Here is an 18,067-nt window from a genome sequence, read left to right as displayed (position 1 = left end):
GGCAGCGTGTATGGAGGTCCTGGGCTGCCAAGACGACAAGACCCCCACTCTTAACCTCACTGATGTGGTCCAAAGGAAAGCAGAGCAAGACATTTGGCACCAGCTTGGCTGTAGGAGTTGCTGGAAGGAGAGAGCTGAGTAAAACAAAAAAGGACCCCTGGATGGTAAAGTCCAGTAAAAGGGGACTGTGGGGTTGTGGCACTCATCACGCCAAGGGAGCTGGTGTTTGTCCGCAGACAGCTTTCCGGGTCATGTGACCAGCATGACTAAACCGCTTCTGGTGCAACGGAACACCTTGACGGAAACCAGAGTGCATGGAAACGCTGTTTACCTTCCCGCTGCAGTGGTGCCTATTTATCTACTTGAGCTGGTATCCTTTCAACCTGCTAGGTTGGCAGGAGCTGGGGCAGAGCAACAGGAGCTCACCCTGTCACAGGGATTCAAACCACCGACCTTCTGATCGGCAAGCCCAAGAGGCTCAGTGGTTTAGACCACAGCGCCACCTGGCTCTCTTTTAGAGAGCTGGGTGCAGGGTGGGATCAAAGGTGGACAAATCACCTCAGAAGGAGCCCAAGGTGTCCCTCACCAGAAGTATTCACCCTCCTCTAACACCCCAACTTCTTCAATTTTGATGCCTTGTTGGCCACAAGATCTTCTTTTCTCAACTGCATGCATTTCTGTGGTTACTGTATATGTTAGATCGAAAATGTCTAAGGAAACCTACCATTGAAGGAAAGAGCCATATTCTTATGCATTCATAGGCAACCCAGAATTCCTAACACAGGAGCAGCCGGTGGCAGTGTTGCTTGCAATGGAGCAAGATGCTCACATAGCTTTGAGCTCTGCATCTCATGATGGCTTTTTAGTTTTTGCAAAACCTTTTTTCCAAATGTGCACTAGCACAAGCTACTCTAAATCGACAGAGTAATCAACCAGGCAGAGGGCCTTCTTGGTAGTGGCACCCGCTCTGTGGAACGCCTTCCCAGCAGATGTCAAGGAAATAAACAACTACCTGACTTTTAGAAGACATCTGAAGGCAGCCCTGTTTAGGGAAGTTTTTAATGTTTGATTTTTTATCGCATTTTTAATATTCGGTTGGAAGCCTCCCAGAGTGGCTGGGGAAACCCAGCCAGATGGGCGGGGTAGAAATAATAAATGATGATGATGATGATGTCTGGCATTGCAAAATCTATATCTATATCTGTCAGGGAACTGACATCAGAGTGAAAAGCGGAGGCAGGGCTCCAGAGCGATGCCGGAGAGGGAACCAGTCGGGGGGGAGGATTTCAGCGTGACACCAATAGAGAGGAGAGGGAGATGGAGGAATCGGTGTCAGGGCTCCAAGACCCTTCAACCGAAACCAGCGGAGAGAGCGCTGGCACGCCCTTGCCGTCCCCTTACTTGCGCAGACGCGTTCTGCGCAGGGAACATAGGAGGAGACTTGGGGTCAAACAGCTTTTATGCTGGAAGAGGTTCAAGAAACGCCCACTGACGGATTCTGCAAGTGACTAACAGGTCACGGAGGGCGAGCTCCGACCCTAAAAATGATTGAGCAAACGTTCTAACTGAACTGGGGGCAATTTACGCACGAGTAACCCACCCATAACCATTACAATACCTATACCTATATCTATCTATATCTATCTATGAAAAGTCCCCAATGAAAACAGAGTGTCGACATTTTGCAATTTTATTATAAAGTAAGATAAGACGAGAAAAATTCAACAACATTTAAAATAATAATAAGAAGAAGACTGCTAACACTGTAATCACAATGTGGGAGTACATCCAGGACACACCACCTGCAGGGAAAGAAAAAGAAAAGTGGGGTTCAGTAGGTTATTTCTCCTACATATATTAATAGTGAACTCATTATCCGGGTGTGGCTCCATATTAACCAAAAGCAGCATCCATAAATAAGGAGGTGTTTATCAGAAGGCTGGAGAAGCACCAAGGTTTGCCTATGTGTTTCCCCTTCGCTTTTGCTTTCCCTAGCTGTTATGTACTGAGTTGAATAGGATCCAAAATGCAGCAGTCTGATTGGTCCTAGAACAATAGGATCCAAAATGCAGCAGTCTGATTGGTCCTAGAACAATGCAGCAGTATGATTGGTCCGCAGGAGCCATCCAATCCAGCTCCAGGTGGAAGTGAATCCACAACCTGATTGGCCTACAGGAGAATCCCGGAATTAGCCAATCACGTGCAGCGCATTGTGTAAATAATGTATATAAAGCAGATACTTTGGGGGGACTTTCATTCCTCCTCACCACTATGAGCTGAATAAAGAGCATGAAATCCACAATATTTCACTGGCATATTTCTCCTTTCCACCTCACTTCTAGGCAGCATTTGTTTCCTTTTTTTACATTTCCGTGCCCCAAATTCCCTCTTTTGTGGGTAAAAGCAGAGCCAGCTGAACGCAGCCCTTGCACTTTCTCTCTAGAACTTTAGAGGAAGTGATGAAATTAAACAGTGAGTGTCTGGGTCCAAACAGTTGCAGTGCTGGAAAGTTGAAAACAAATGTGCAAACATCCAGGTTTAGAGCTCCATCTTAGAAACAATGGGCTGTTTGGGGCATGCCTTAGATCAGGGGTAGCCAGCATAGCCATAGCCAGGATTTTTGTTAGAGGGGTAGGTCTTGGTTAGGGGGAGCAGGGCAGAACCGATGTGATTGGTCAGTTAAGTATTTCTATTGTTTTAGTTGATCTAGGGCCCCCTAGATCCCTGCCCCCCTTGGCTACACCCATTGTAGCCGGCACAGTGCCCTCAAGACGTTGTCGGACTCCAGCTCCCATCAGACATCAACGCCAGTGTACCTCGGGTTAAGTACTTAATTTGTTCCGGAGGTCCGTTCTTAACCTGAAACTGTTCTTAACCTGAAGCACCACTTTAGCTAATGGGGCCTCCTGCTGCTGCCGCGCCGCCAGAGCACGATTTCTGTTCTCATCCTGAAGCAAAGTTCTTAACCCGAGGTACTATTTCTGGGTTAGCGGAGTCTGTAACCTGAAGCGTCTGTAACCTGAAGCGTATGTAACCCGAGGTACCACTGTACTTAAAAGTTTTTGGTGCCCCTATAGTAGATATCTAATTCAAAATATAAATAACAATAAACCATAAAAATGTAAAACATTAATCTCTATTTTTTTTCTTCGTCTTCGTCTCCTTTTTCATTTATTGTGGGAGCCTTTTTTTGGTCAAACCTGGTTCATCTGTACCATATGGTCCATGGTAAATCTGGCAATGGAAAATTTATGTGGTGCCCCCTTTCCTTTTCCCCCTAAGCGTTGTTTATTTTGCTTAATGGTTAATCCAGCCCCACCTGCCCCATATAATGATTGTGGATCTACAACAAATGAGCAAGTGCTTTTGACTTCCAACTGTTTTTAAACAATTATAGCACCGCAGAGTCTACACAGACTCCACATCCTCTTATAGCAGAGATGCGGCACGTAAAAACTTACCTGACACAGTGACATTGATCCAGGCCACACATTTTCCAGAAATGGTGAGAAGCTTATAGATCCTGCCAGCATCTTTGCTTACGTTGTATATATGAAAAGTTCCCGTTGTCACGGAAACATTCTCTTTGAAGTAAGTATGGTATGGCTTGCAGACTCCGTCACTAAACTGGCACAGAATGTCCCACTTGGAAGCTGTGTTGTTCCAAATGCAGGTGTCGAAATAAGGTTCTGGAGGTACTGAATCATTAGCAAATTTCACTGTTATTGTCTCCCCTTTTTGCACAGATTTTGAAGTACGATTAAGGCAGTTCTCACCACCTGTCAGGGATGGAACCAGAAAGAAGTTTAGTTTCAAATACTATCTCCAGCAGTATCATATATTCCTTCCAGTTTGAGCTAGTGTACCCAGGTATTTTCCCTCTGCCTGGTTCCCTGTAGCTTTGCTTCTTGCAATGAGGGCTAGAAAGCCCTTGGAGCTGGACCTCAGTGTCTGGGCTGAACGATGGGGGTGGAGATCCTCCTTCAGGTATACTGGGCCGAGGCCATTTAGGGCTTTAACGGTCAGCGCCAACACTTTGAAATGTGCTAACAAGCACTGCCCCCCCCCAGCCCTGCCCTGCCCCAAATCCTGGGAACAGTATTCCAATTCAGATTTTGGTAACTGCAAGTGAGCAGAATGCTATTGCACTCACATTCTGCGAGGCAACTGGTTGCCCACTAACTGAACAGGATGGCCCTTGGGCCTGATTTAGAAGGCTTTTCCTATTTCAAAAAATCCTTTTACAGTGGTACCTCTGGTTAGTTCGTTCTAGAGGTCTGTTGTTAACCGGAAACTGTTCTTAACCTGAGATACCACTTTAGCTAATGGGGCCTCCCGCTGCCGCCACCACACAATTTCTGTTCTCATCCTGAAGCAAAGTTCTTAACCTGAGGTACTATTTCTGGGTTAGCAGAGTCTGTAACCTGAAGCGTCTGTAACCTGAAGCATCTGTAACCTGAGGTATCACTGTATACTTCCATTTTAGCAGAGCTGCTTTCCTTACAAGGTGGCTGCAGGCTATGCTTGTGTGACTGTTCCCTTCCGCTGTAGAAGCATCTCTTTGTGGCCTGCCGCCTTTCTGCTCTATGCTTCCTCAAAAACACAAGCCCATTGACAGGGCAAGCATGAGCGCTGAAAGAACACTCCGGAGTACACAAAGTGGGAGAAAAATTCAGCACAGCCTTAGAGGGTAGCCAAATAAATCTCCTTGTTGTGTGCGTGGTGCTCCGAAGCCTAGATGTGGCAACACAGCTGTTCCTGGGACATGATTGCACCAAGGGTCGTCAAGCTTATTTCTAGAATTCTCAAGAAGCTTAGTTGTAGATCATCGGTGTTAAATGCAGAAGACACTCAGGTTCCATCTCTGGGATCTCAAAAGAAACAAGTAGCAAGAGATGGGAGAGACTCTCTGTTCTACTGCCACCTGACAACCTGGAGAACTACTTTCAGTTAGAATTCAGAGTATTGCTAGACAGAGATGGAGAATAAATTTGACTCAGTTGACACTGAAAGGTGAATCAACGTCATTCACATTTCCCAAAACGATACGAGAATGGAAACACAGCCTTCCTTCAAAAACCTCACTTCTCTAAAATTTGCAAGGCAGCTCTCTAGCTAAGCAGTGTGTACAAAAGAGTATAGCTGGAATAAAGCTGCACATATTCCCCAATATAGTGTACAAAAATGCACTACCTTTGGCTAAATGGTCTTGCAAAAATCTGTATATCGGGGGAAATGTGTATATTTGCATACAAACACAAAACCTGATGAATTTTCATGAAGACTTAACAAAATTGCACACTGATCTGGAACGAGAGAACCGAAGATTGGAATAATGAGAAACCGAGAAACCAAAAATGACAGATTTGTCCATCTCTGTTGCAAGACCGAAGGCAATTATTATTATTATTTAAATTTCTATACCGCCCTTCATCCAAGAATCATAGGGCAGTTTGCAAAAACCCACATGCAAAGGGAGAGTGAAACAACCAGCTTCTTTGGGGTTGATTTCTGTTGCAAGAGAACCTGAGAAAATGCTAGTCTGACCTTGTAAAAAGCAGCTCCCTATGTTTTTAGGAAGGGATGCGGGTGGCGCTGTGGGTAAAACCTCAGCGCCTAGGACTTGCCGATCATATGGTCGGCGGTTTGAATCCCCGCGGTGGGGTGAGCTCCCATCTTTCGGTCCCAGCTCCTGCCCACCTAGCAGTTCAAAAGCACCCTTAAGTGCAAGTAGATAAATAGATACCGCTTTGTAGCGGGAAGGTAAATGGCGTTTCCATGTGCTGTGCTGGTGCTGGCTCGCCAGAGCAGCTTCGTCATGCTGGCCACGTGACCCAGAAGTGCCTCCAGACAGCGCTGGCCCCCGGCCTCTTAAGTGAGATGGGCGCACAACCCTAGAGTCGGACACGACTGGCCCATACGGGCAGGGGTACCTTTACCTTATGTTTTTAGGAAAGGACTTTTGTTGTTGGTTTCTGAAACTCTAATTTCATATTCATACTCACTCATTGGCTCATATCCACAGGCATTTGAGTAGAGGAAATGGGCAGCAAGCAAGGTGAGTGAAAAGCCACAGGAATATCTCCTGCTGAGCAGCATGGCATGATTTTTCAGTGATGCAGGAGCCATCAAAATATCTGGAACAATTCAGACCATAAACAAGATTATTGTAATACACATTGAGAACCAAGAGCGGCTTGTGGTGTGTGTGTGTGTGTGTGTGTGTGTGTGTGTGTGTGTGTGAGAGAGAGAGAGAGAGAGAGAGAGAGAGAGAGAGAGAGAGAGAGTCTCTATACTTCCATCCTGGCTAGATCTGGGTGGTACTTAAATAGATGACAGAGAATTGCCAGTGGTTTGGAATGTATTAATGCCAGCAAAATTGGTGTCTTACAAAGATATCTTTTAAGAAGCACCCCCATAATACTCGCTTTCTGGGAAATTGCTTTTTTTAAAAAAAAGGCATAGCTGTTAATAATTGAAAGAAAATGTTCTCTTTTGTTTTTTACTGCCAAAATAGAATTGAGAACCAGTTATCTTTCATTTCTTTCCTAGCAAGTACAGAAGCTTCAGTTTTGCTTAGGGCGATCCAGCAAGATGCTCAAAATCTCCAGTACATGGAGAAGTAACAGAGATGGAAACTGGAAACCCAGCAAAATAAAGGTACCACCACCAACCCGTTTTCGCTCCCCGCACCTTGTCAAGAAATTTGGCAGAATATGACTTGATTCTAAGCTCTGCCCAGGACATTTTTAGTAACATATGCTTACTGAATAATTCAATTTCCCATTATAATTTGAATCAGCAAAGCAAAAGATCTACAAATCCTTTCCCTCCCGCCAGTTATCTCCTCACCTGCCTTCTGAAATATAGGCACACACGAAACTTCTGAGACTCTCCGACAAAACCTTCCCACTTCTCTGAGATCCTGCGAGAGAAGAACCAGTTCTCAAACTGTAGACTCAGAGGGCCAGCGCTGCGTTTTATTCATGCACAAAAATAGCCCACAGGAAAACCAACTACATTGCTCAACAGATGAAAACATGCAAGAGCTGTTGCCTGCAAATCTCTAAGACGGCGCAGCAAGGCTTGCGTGACACAGCATACCTGCTACTGAAAACCACCACTTCAGCAATTTGCGCTATCACAGATACAGGAAACCACAAAAGTCACCACAACAAAGCAAGCATCATTGAAAAACCCTGTCTCCCAGGACACTTGCTATCACAGCTACAGGATTCTTCTAAAGCATGTGAAGACATGTCTTCCTGCCAGCGTATTAATTACTATCTCACCTTGATTTTTCAATTTGATCGTTTCTTCCCCAATGGGACGAAATCAATGGCCACCTGCCATTGATGCTTTAGCTGAGAGTCCTGCATTGCAGGGGTTGGCCCAGATGACCCTTGGGATCCCTACAAATCTATGAGTCTATGATAATGGGTTGGCTCCAGATCCCTTGCCAAAGGGCTCCCTCGCAACTTCCTAGAGTGGATTTGCATGGCTGGAACACTTCCTTGCCTGGATGAAGAACACAAGAGGGGTGAATGAGAGTTGGTAGAAACTAGTCTATGGCCTTGGCCATGTTCATTGACCTCCATCATGGCCTGACCATCAATAAGCTACCTTTGAAGGTGGTTTGGAAACTACAACTAATCCAGAATGTGGCAGCTAGACTGGTGACTGGGAACGGCCACCAAGACCATATAACACCAGTCCTGAAAGACCTACATTGGCTCCCAGTACGTTTCCGAGCACAATTCAAAGTGTTGGTGCTGACCTTAAAAGCCCTAAACGGCCTCGGCCCAGTATGCCTGAAGGAGCATCTCTATCGCCATCATCCAGCTTTGAGGGCCTTCTGCTGGTTCCCTCCCTGCAAGAAGTGAGGTTACAAGGAAGCAGGCAGAGGGCCTTCTTGGTAGTGGCGCCCGCCCTGTGGAATACCCTCCCATCAGATGTCAAGGAAATAAAGAACTTTCTGACTTTTCAAAGACATCTGAAGGCGGCCCTGTTTAGGGACGTTTTAAATGTTTGATGTTTTATCGTGTTTTTAATATTCTGTTGGGAGCCGCACAGAGTGGCTGGGGACTATCTACTTCCCAGTAGTGATATATGGAAGTGAGAGCTGGACCATAAAGAATGCTGACTGCCAAATAATTGATGCTTTTGAATTATGGTGCTGGAGGAGACTCTTGAGAGTCTCATGAACTGCAAGAAGATCAGACGTATCCATTCTTAAGGAAATTAGCCCTGAGTGCTCACTGGAAGGACAGATCCTGAAGCTGAGGCTCCAGTACTTTGGCCACTTCATGAGAAGAGAAGACTCCCTGGAAAAGACCCTGATGCTGGGAAAGATGGAGGGCACAAGGAGAAGGGGACGACAGAGGACGAGATGGTTGGACAGTGTTCTCGAAGCTACCAGCATGAGTTTGACCAAACTGCAGGAGGCAGTGGAAAACAGGAGTGCCTGGCGTGCTCTGGTCCATGGGGTCACGAAGAGTCGGACACGACTACACAAAATCTATATCTATCATCTATCTATCTATCATCTATCTATCTATCTATCTATCTATCTATCTATCTATCTATCATCTATCTATCTATCTATCTAATCTATCATCTATCTATCATCTATCTATCATCTGTCATCTATCAATCATCTATCTATATCTATCTATCTATCTATCTATCTATCTATCTATCTATCTATCTATCTATCATCTATCTATCTATCATCTATCTATCTATCTCTATCTATCTATCTATCTATCTATCTATCTATCTATCTATCTATCATCTATCTATCTATCTATCTATCATCTATCTATCTATCATCTATCTGTCATCTGTCATCTATCTATCCATCTATCTATCATATCTATCATCTATCTATCATCTATCTATATCTATCTATCTATCTATATCTATCTATCTATCTATCTATCTATCTATCTATCTATCTATCTATCTATCTATCATCTATCTATATCTATCATCTATCTATCTATCTATCTATCTATCTATCTATCTATCTATCTATCTCTCTCTCTCTCTCTCTCTCTCTCTCTCTCTCTCTCTCTATCTATCATCTATCTATCATCTATCTATCGTACAAAGGTAAGAGTCACATCTGTTGCCCACTATTGGCCTGTGGCCCCTGAAAGCTTGTCAAGTAGGGAATGTGGCCCTTGGCCTAAGGGAGATTCCCACATCCGCAATAGTGGAAAGAAGGACCTCCTCATGAAATCTCCCTTTGCATCAGCTGAATTCCACAGTTACTCATAGTTTCTGCGCCCCCGATTTCATGGAAAAGGAGATGGCCTCATCTTTCCTAGCTTCCTCTTTCCGCAGATGAAACAAGAGGCAACCTTGCACTTGCTAACCACAGTGTTTACTTTCATTTTTAATCAAATGCAATGTTTATTTAGTCTGAAACAAATCAGTAATAAAAAAACCACACACACACACACTTTTAAATGAGCTTGAATTAGTCACGAATGTTCAGCTTTATTAAATAAGCAAACTTGTTGAAATGGTAAATGGTATTACAGTATTTATTACATTTATTTCCTATTTACTTATCATTTTTCATTTTACATCAATACATACCAATTAAGAAAACTGTTGTCAGGACTGCCGCTAGGTCCCAGCTCACAGAGGACCAACGCCCAGTGGATATTATATACAAAAGTCTTTATTGAAGTTTAGTTTCCATTTCCAAGCTCTGGGCGCGCAGGCCCACGACTTAACGCTAGACCGGCTAAGTCCCCTCTGACTCACTGCTCCACCCACACCAGTTTAAGATTCTAGCCCGGCTCCACCTCTTGCGCTGCTCTTTCCTGCGTTGGGTCCTTCTGCCCTCTGGGGTTCCCTCCTTCCTGGACTCCTCTGACGCGGAGCCTCCTGAGTCTTGCCCCTCCCTCCGGCGGGCTTTAGGACCTGGCTCCCTTCCCGGGCTCCCCGCTGTGCCGCGCTCCTGTACATTTGAACTTGGCGCGCGCGCCCAGCCGGTGACTTTCCTTCTGACCGTTTCCCCGCTTCCTGATGTGGGTGTTGCCAAACCTGACTCCTCTCCTCCCTCTGGTGGTGAGGACACTGGTCCCGACTCCTGGGACTCCCCCTCCCCACTGCGCTCTGGTGGAGACGCTGGCCCTGATCTCCAGCTGCTGTTCAGGGACTCCCCGCTGGCCCCTCCCTCTTGAGGTTTCTCCCTTGGAATCTCCCTCGCTCTGGCCACCGGCGCTCCCTTCTGTGAGTCCTCCGATTCGCTAGAGAGGCTTGTGGAATAACTCTGGCCACTGTCACTGCCTGCGCCCCCCTCGTACTCCTCCTCCTCACTCTCCATTTGCTCCCCCTCCTGTGTCTCTCCTTCTGAACCCCTGACAACTGTTAATAACATCAAATTGACTCCCCCCCCCCCGCAATCTGTGGTTCTCTACTTCTGCATATCCACAAAAATTCCTTGTTTATTTCTTCTAAAAAATATTGAAGTATTCTTTACTGCTTGTTTTACATTAGCTCTGCTAAAGTTTTAAGCTGTTTACAATAACTTTTTATATATCCAATAAATTTTCCCCAGTCTTTATTAAAAAAATTCTCTTCCTGATTTCTTATTCTTCCCGTAAGTTTGGACATCTCTGCATACTCCATCAATTTTATCTACCTGACCTTCTTGGTTGGAACTGTTTCTTCTGCCCATAAATCATCCTAGCAGCCATTGCTGAATACATAGATATGGTAGTTTTTTCTGATCCTTGGGTACCGCTTGACCTATTATTCCTAAGGACACAAGTGGCGCTGTGGTCTAAACCACTGAGCCTCTCGGGTGTGCTGATCAGAAGATCAGTGGTTCGAATCCCCACAATGGAGTGAGCTCCCATTGCTCTGTCCCAGCTCCTGCCAACCTAGAAGTTCAAAAGCACACCAGTGCAAGTAGATAAATAGGTACCACTGTGGTGGGAAGGTAAACAGCGTTTCTGTGCGCTCTGGCTTCTGCCATGGTGTTCCGCTGTGCCAGACGCAGTTTAGTCATGCTGGCCACATGACCCGGAAAGCTGTCTGTGGTCAAACGCCGGCTTCCTTGGGTCCTTTGCCTTTTTTTACTTTTCACCTTGATTCCTAGGAAAAAGGATTCTGGTCTTCTTGTGAAAGATACCTTCAACATTTTTCAGCTCATTATAAATCATCTCCCAAAAAGCTTTCAGTATATGACATGTCCACCACATACAGTTGTACCTCAGGTTAAGAACTTAATTCATTCTGGAGGTCCGTTCTTAACCTGAAACTGTTCTGAACCTGAGGTACCACTTTAGCTAATGGGGCCTCCCACTGTCGCTGCGCCGCCGGAGCACAATTTCTGTTCTCATCCTGAAGCAAAATTCTTAACCTGAGGTACTATTTCTGGGTTAGCGGAGTCTGTAACCTGAAGCGCCTGTAACCTGAAGCGTCTGTAACCCGAGGTACTACTGTATGTTAAAGGTACCTCCCATTTTTCCTTACATTTCCAGCACATGTCTGGTTCAGCTTTATACGTCTTAGCTAATTTACTAGAAGTCAACCACCACCTGTACATCGTTTTCATATAGTTCTTCTTCATTTCTACATTTGATTCTGTGCTGACAAGAAAAGGGCATCAGATGGGGAGCAAGGAGCCAGGGGTTGACAAAAACCACAACTTCCTTTCTGAAAACTCCCATTTGTATTCTGTAAAACAGCTGACACGAAAGCAAAAACCAAGGAAACCTACAGCTGACTTGAGATTTAGATGTGTGGTCATATTATTACTCATTGTCTTTGTCGTCAAGGCAATAGGCTTTACTTGAAATTGAAGAAACATGGACTGACTTCCTGACATTGGAGGACCAGCAATAGATTTTGCAGACCTGCTAAGTGCATCTGCCTGGTTTTGAGGTTCTGCTGGGTTCACATCAGAACCTACAGCATCCCTGAAGATGTATTATTATTTATTAGATTTATATGGCAGCTATAAGCTCCTGCCTTGAAAGCGGGAGAAAGAGAATGCAAATGCTGCTAAAAATTGCCGTGATTCTCAGTATTTTGTGGGGGGAATTCAAGTTCGAAAGCACGTCATAGTGCAAGTAGATAAATAGGTACCACTCCGGCGGGAAGGTAAACGGCGTTTCTGTGTGCTGCTCTGATTCGCCAGAAGCGGCTTAGTCATGCTGGCCACATGACCCGGAAGCTGTATGCCGGCTCCCTTGGCCAATAAAGCGAGATGAGCGCCGCAACCCCAGAGTTGTCCACGACTGGACCTAATGGTCAGGGGTCCTTACTGTAAATATAGATTTGTGCAGTGGATTATTTATATCACACTTCTGAGTGGGAAAGCAATGGAAGGTGTTTAGCTCACAGATGCCAATGCATGAGGCTGTTCAGTCACCCTAGCAAAACAAACCTACTTTTTAAAAAATCACCACAACCGCTGACTTTTGTTGTTAGAAAAGTGGAGGGGAAATACACAGAAAAGTGTGGGTGAATGAATGATTTAACACGAAGACATGCAAATTCCCAGGTGGCAAATCATAGAACTGCTGAGTTGGAAGCGACCACAGGGGTCATCTAGTCCAACCCTCCAATGCAGGAATCGTTTGCCCAACGTGGGGATCGAACCCACAACCCTGAGATAAAGACTATTATGTTCTACCAACTGGGCTGGGTGTTGTAACACTGCCCTGCAAACAATTCAGAACAAATACCCAACAAAGATTGGACACGGTCTACCCTCCATGTAAGATTTGTGCAAGCAAATCAGGACAAATGACAATAATAATAATACCTTTATTGTCAATGTACAACCTGTGTACAATGAAATTAACCGAGCCTCCCTCCGCCCCACAAACACTCAATCTCATCTGTGTGCTTGTCGCACAACACACCAACCTGTTCAGCAGCCTAACAGCCCACAGATAGAAACTGTTTTTTAGCCTGTTGGTACGACTGTTTATACTTCTTTATCTCCTGATCAATAAACAGGTTGTCTGGAGGAACCCTCCATAGTGCCAGTAGCGGACTTTCAAATTTCAGCGGCACTCTGTGCAATGCCAAAATTTGGTGCCCCCCCCCAGCTCTCACCTTCCGTTCTACATCATTATTGTGGCAAACCCGTCATGCTCCCCTAATTCCCCCTCTGGTGGTGCTATACTGATTTATTATTTGATTTATTACACCCACACACCCACACCGGTTTAGGAACAATTCTTGCAAGGTGGCTAGGGACGTGGGTAGCGCTGTGGGTTAAACCACAGAGCCTAGGACTTGCCGATCGATAGGTCGGCGGTTCGAAACCCCACGACGGGGTGAGCTCCCGTTGCTCGGTCCCTGCTCCTGCCAACCTAGCAGTTCGAAAGCACGTCAAAGTGCAAGTAGTTAAATAGGTACCGCTTTGGCAGGAAGGTAAACGGCGTTTCTGTGCGCTGCTCTGGTTCGCCAGAAGCGGCTTAGTCATTCTGGCCACATGACCCGGAAGCTGTATGCCGGCTCCCTCGGCCAATAAAGAGAGATGAGCGCCGCAACCCCAGAGTCGGTCACGACTGGACCTAATGGTCAGGGGTCCCTTTACCTTTACCTTGCAAGGTGGCAGTCAACAATGTATCAACACTTTATGCATTTAATAAATTTATATCTTTTTCTTCCTCCCAAAGGAGTCCAGGGCAGCACAGGGCACAAGACAATAACATATAAATAATGCGTTATAAAGTTTTCCACAAACACCATGTAAAATTCTCGTAAGCAGCATACCATGGATGAGATGCAATGTCAGAGAATGCAATGGGACTTCCCCTTCATGGGAATTATAGCTCTGTGGAGGGTAAACTACATTTCCCAGGATTCTCTGGGGGAAGTCTTGTGTATTGAATGTATACGGTGTGTACACAGCTGAAGCGGGTATTTTGCTTATAATCTCCTACTTATAAATGAAATTCCAGTTGCAGACTTTGAGGGTTGACCCCGAACTTTGTTGCTGGTATCTGTCTGTCTTGGGAGACAGTTGGAAGAGTACAGAATTTCAGCACAGAATTCCAGAGGAATGGAATCTAGTCTGCCAGCTGTGAAGGAGAAGATCCAAAACAACTTTCTATTCCTGGCTTCTTATTGAGCTGCGTCATAACATTTCCATTTCTCAAGATCTACAATGCAAGAAGCTATCTGATGTAAGAAGTCTGCCACCCTGACACTTTTAGGCCACAAGTCACATGATTATCAGGAGGTGAAGAAATGTTGTTGCTCTTGCCTAACAAACGAGAGGTGAGTCATTCACATGAAGTCAGTTTGAAGCTTGCCTGTTACTGAGGCGATTTGCACACTGGGGCTTTCCCCCAAATTGACATCATTTGCTCACTCATATTGCAGAGAAGCTAGCTAATGCCAGCTGAGGTTCTGCAATGCTATTCCTTCTCCTTCATTACGTTTCAATCAGCTGAGGGTTAATAGTGCAGTATTATAAGGTTATATAAAAAAAGATACATGAGCTATAACATCTGTTAAAATTAATCATAACATCAGAATGCCTGCTGAAATAAAAATGTCTTCCCAATGGACGTTTGTCAAGGAGCTATGAAACAAAACTTCCTGGCAAAACACTTAGGCTAGAATAAATCACAGACACTTAGTTTGGCATATAAGTTAATATTTTACTCAGAGTCTCCAGAAATTACAGCAAACAAGGCTCCATCTGCTGGCAGTAAAACAAAGAGAATAGGTTCCAAATGACTTAAAAATTAAAATGCATGGTTTCCTTACAAAAGGATCATGCAATCTTTGGGTTAACAAAGATACAGGCTTTAAAATATCCCTTTTGGAAAGGTTCAGTTCACTTGGTTTTTCTTTGGTTTTTCCAAAATTGGCCATGGCAGTTGCCAAAAAGGAAAAAAATGGGGAAAGACAGGACCATTTGCTTTGAAGGTTGTTAAGGTCAAATGGACCAATGAGGACAAAAAATGTAGAAGCCAAGCAGAAATTACAAGGACCTTTTTTTGCACAACCAGAGAAGTACAGCTCACAGCTTCTGTTTCATTGCTGAAGACACACCACTTGGCTCTGCTCTTTGACAATATCAGCGTCCTCCTTCCAGCATGGAATTATCATTTTGGGGTTAGGGAGAGGCAAGTTGTTGTCTATTATCCAAATTGTGTTGTGCTTCTGTGCTATAAGCTGATCCTGGGATCTTCTTGTGAGGAGAGGTTAGTGTGTGTGTGTGTGTGTGTGTGTGTGTGTGGAGAAATCTTTATTTATTTATATTCTGTTCCTTCCAACGTCATCGGCGAACATTGCAACATTTCAATAAATCACAATTTTAAAAAGTATTCAGTAATTAGGTAGAAACAAGACAAATCAACAGAGGATACAGGTCATTTCAGAGGGCCGAGTCATAGGAATGTGATATTCTGCAAATTGGAATGTTTCATGCAGATTTTGGAATCTTTTTTAAAAAAATGAAGCTAACTTTACAAAATACTATAGAGCAGGGATGGGGGACATTTGGCCCCTGGGGTTTCTGAACTATAATTCACACCATCCCTAGCTGCCAATCATATTAGCAGGAGGCTGCTGAGAGCTGAGGCTGAGCAACATCTGGAGGGCCAAAGGTTCTCCACATCTGCCAAAGTGTATGCCATCTAATGCCCATGCTTGGGTTTGCAAAGAATGAAAGAAATAATACCTGCTGGCAGTGCCAGCTTCCACTTCTGGGGTCCCTGGGCAAGACCACAACTTTCCCCACATAGCTGCCAATGCTCTCCCCCCCCCCCCAGACCACCCCCAATGCTGCTCGGGGGGAAAAGGATGTTTTGGACTACAACTCCTATCAGCCCCAGGTAACACATGTTAGCTGGGGCTGGTGGGATTTGTAGTCCAAAACACCCGAAAGGTACCATTCCAGCAAAGGCTGATATGGGGTGTGTTTTCTTTTTTCTTTTTTTTTAAATTAATTTTTATTGATTTTCAACACAAATTAAGAACAAGACAACATACACACTTAAACCAACAAAAACAAGAGAAAAAGAAAAAAAACAAAAACAAAAAAGAAAACAAAAAAGAAAAACACAAACAAACGCATACACATGTTAAATTATCACATTACATTAAAGACTTCCCTCCATCACGGTTTGAGCTCTATTTTAACCTTATCTCCCTGTGGTTTCTTTTTACCATCTTTATCAATACCTCTCAGGCTTTATATTGTACCTACTGTAATTTTAATATTTCCTATATTTTTTTTTCTATATATGTAAAGAATTTATTCCAATCGTTAATAAATTTAGCATTTTTCTGATGCCTGATCTTCTGTGTCATCCTTGCTAGCTCTATGTACACAAGTAGCTTGGATTGCCATTCTCTAATAGTTGGAATATTGGGGGTTTTCCAGTTTTGCGCTAAAAGTAACCTGGCCGCAACCGTTGCGTATTGGAACATGGTTTGGTCTTCTTGCCTTATCTCCTCCCCGACCATTCCTAAGAGGAAAGCTTCAGGTTTTTTAGGGAAGGTGTATTTCAATATTTTTTTTAGTTCGTCATAAATAAGTCCCCAAAACCTTTTCACCTCTCCACAGGCCCACCACATGTGAAAGAAGTCACCCTCTTTTGATTTCCATTTCCAGCAAATTTTGTCCCCGTTTTTATATATTTTTTCTAATTTCACAGGGGTTATATACCACCTGTACATCATTTTCTGTAAGTTTTCTCGGAGTCCAACACATGCTGTAAATTCATGTCCTTCTTCCAGAGTTTCGCCCACCTATCAAATTCTAAGTTATAACCAAGGTCCATGGCCCATTTGATCATAACTTCCTTCACTTCTTCATCCTTGGTGTCCCAATCTAGTAATTGATTATACATTTTAGATAGGAGTTTGGAATTTCCTTCTATTATTTCCACCTGGTATCTGGACTTTTTCTCACTCATCCCTATTTTTTTATGCTCATTCCATAGCGCATTAATTTGATAGAATTGCAACCAAGTCGTTAATTTGTCTTTTATTTCCTCATAAGGTCTGAGTCTCCACCCTTTATCTGATCTTGTCAATAATTCCTCGTAGGTCCATCTTTGACCTTCCATGTTAGTTTTTTTAATTGTGATGATATCAATTGGTGACAGCCACCATGGGATGTCCTTTCCTATAAGTAGCGCTCCTCTAAAGACATGGTTGGCAAATCCTTTATGTACTCTCTCCTTATCCTGCCACAAATACGCATGCCAACCAAATCTAACATCGAATCCCTCCAAATCCAACAAATCTGTGTTTTTCAACGCAATCCAATCCTTGATCCAACACAGACATGAGGCCTCGTAGTATAGTTTCAGGTTCGGGACCGCGAACCGTCCCGTCTTTATGGGCTGTGAGTAGTTTGAGTTTGATTCTTGCTCTTTTACCCTGCCAGATAAATCTGGACAGGGTTTTCTGCCAATCTTTGAACAACTTCGTGCCCCTAATCACCGGGATGTTCTGAAATAAGAACAGCATCCTTGGAAGAATGCTCATCTTAATTACTGCCATCCTCCCCGACCAGGAGAGTTTTAGCCGACTCCAAGTCTCCAAATCTTTTTTAATCTCTTTCCAGGTCTTTATATAGTTATCTTCCACTAAGTTTATATTTTTCGTAGTAATCCAAATACCTAGGTATTTCACCTTTTTCACCACCTTAATTCCCGTTTTTTGCTCAAGCTTGTTTCTTAGATCTTCAGATATATTCTTTGTTAACATCTTGGTTTTAGCCTTATTTAGTTTAAAGCCAGCTAATTTCCCAAATTCTTCCAATAACTCCATGACTTTATCGATATGCTCTACTGGGTCTCTTAATGATATTACCAAGTCATCTGCGTAAACTTTTAGTTTATATTCTTTCCCTCCTATACCAATTCCTTTTATTTCCGGGGTTTCCCTTATTTTATTTGTAATTACTTCTAACACCATGATAAACAGGAGAGGGGACAGGGGGCATCCCTGTCTTGTACCTTTCGAGATCTCAAACGAATTAGTTAAATTATTATTGATAATCAGCTTGGCTTTCTGACCCGAATAAATTGCTCTTATACCCTCCATAAATGGCCCCTCC

At 43.9% G+C, this 18,067-nt stretch overlaps 1 long non-coding RNA gene across 1 annotated transcript; it reads right to left on the bottom strand.

Moving 5' to 3' along the window:
- Window positions 1-1,676: 1,676 nt before the first annotated feature.
- Window positions 1,677-6,965, bottom strand: LOC310838136. Its single transcript, XR_014560715.1, has 4 exons — window positions 6,853-6,965; window positions 6,006-6,137; window positions 3,462-3,779; window positions 1,677-1,802 (listed from the first exon to the last, which is right to left on the bottom strand). It is a non-coding gene; the product is annotated as an uncharacterized lncRNA (long non-coding RNA).
- Between the last annotated feature and the right edge of the window lie 11,102 nt (window positions 6,966-18,067).

This window comes from Podarcis gaigeae (genome assembly GCF_964106915.1).
Source record: "Podarcis gaigeae genome assembly, chromosome: 2".
NCBI classification, from domain to species: Eukaryota; Metazoa; Chordata; class Lepidosauria; order Squamata; family Lacertidae; genus Podarcis; species Podarcis gaigeae.
The sequence above is the reverse complement of the archived record's forward strand: the minus strand, read 5'-3'. Positions and strand labels throughout refer to the sequence as shown.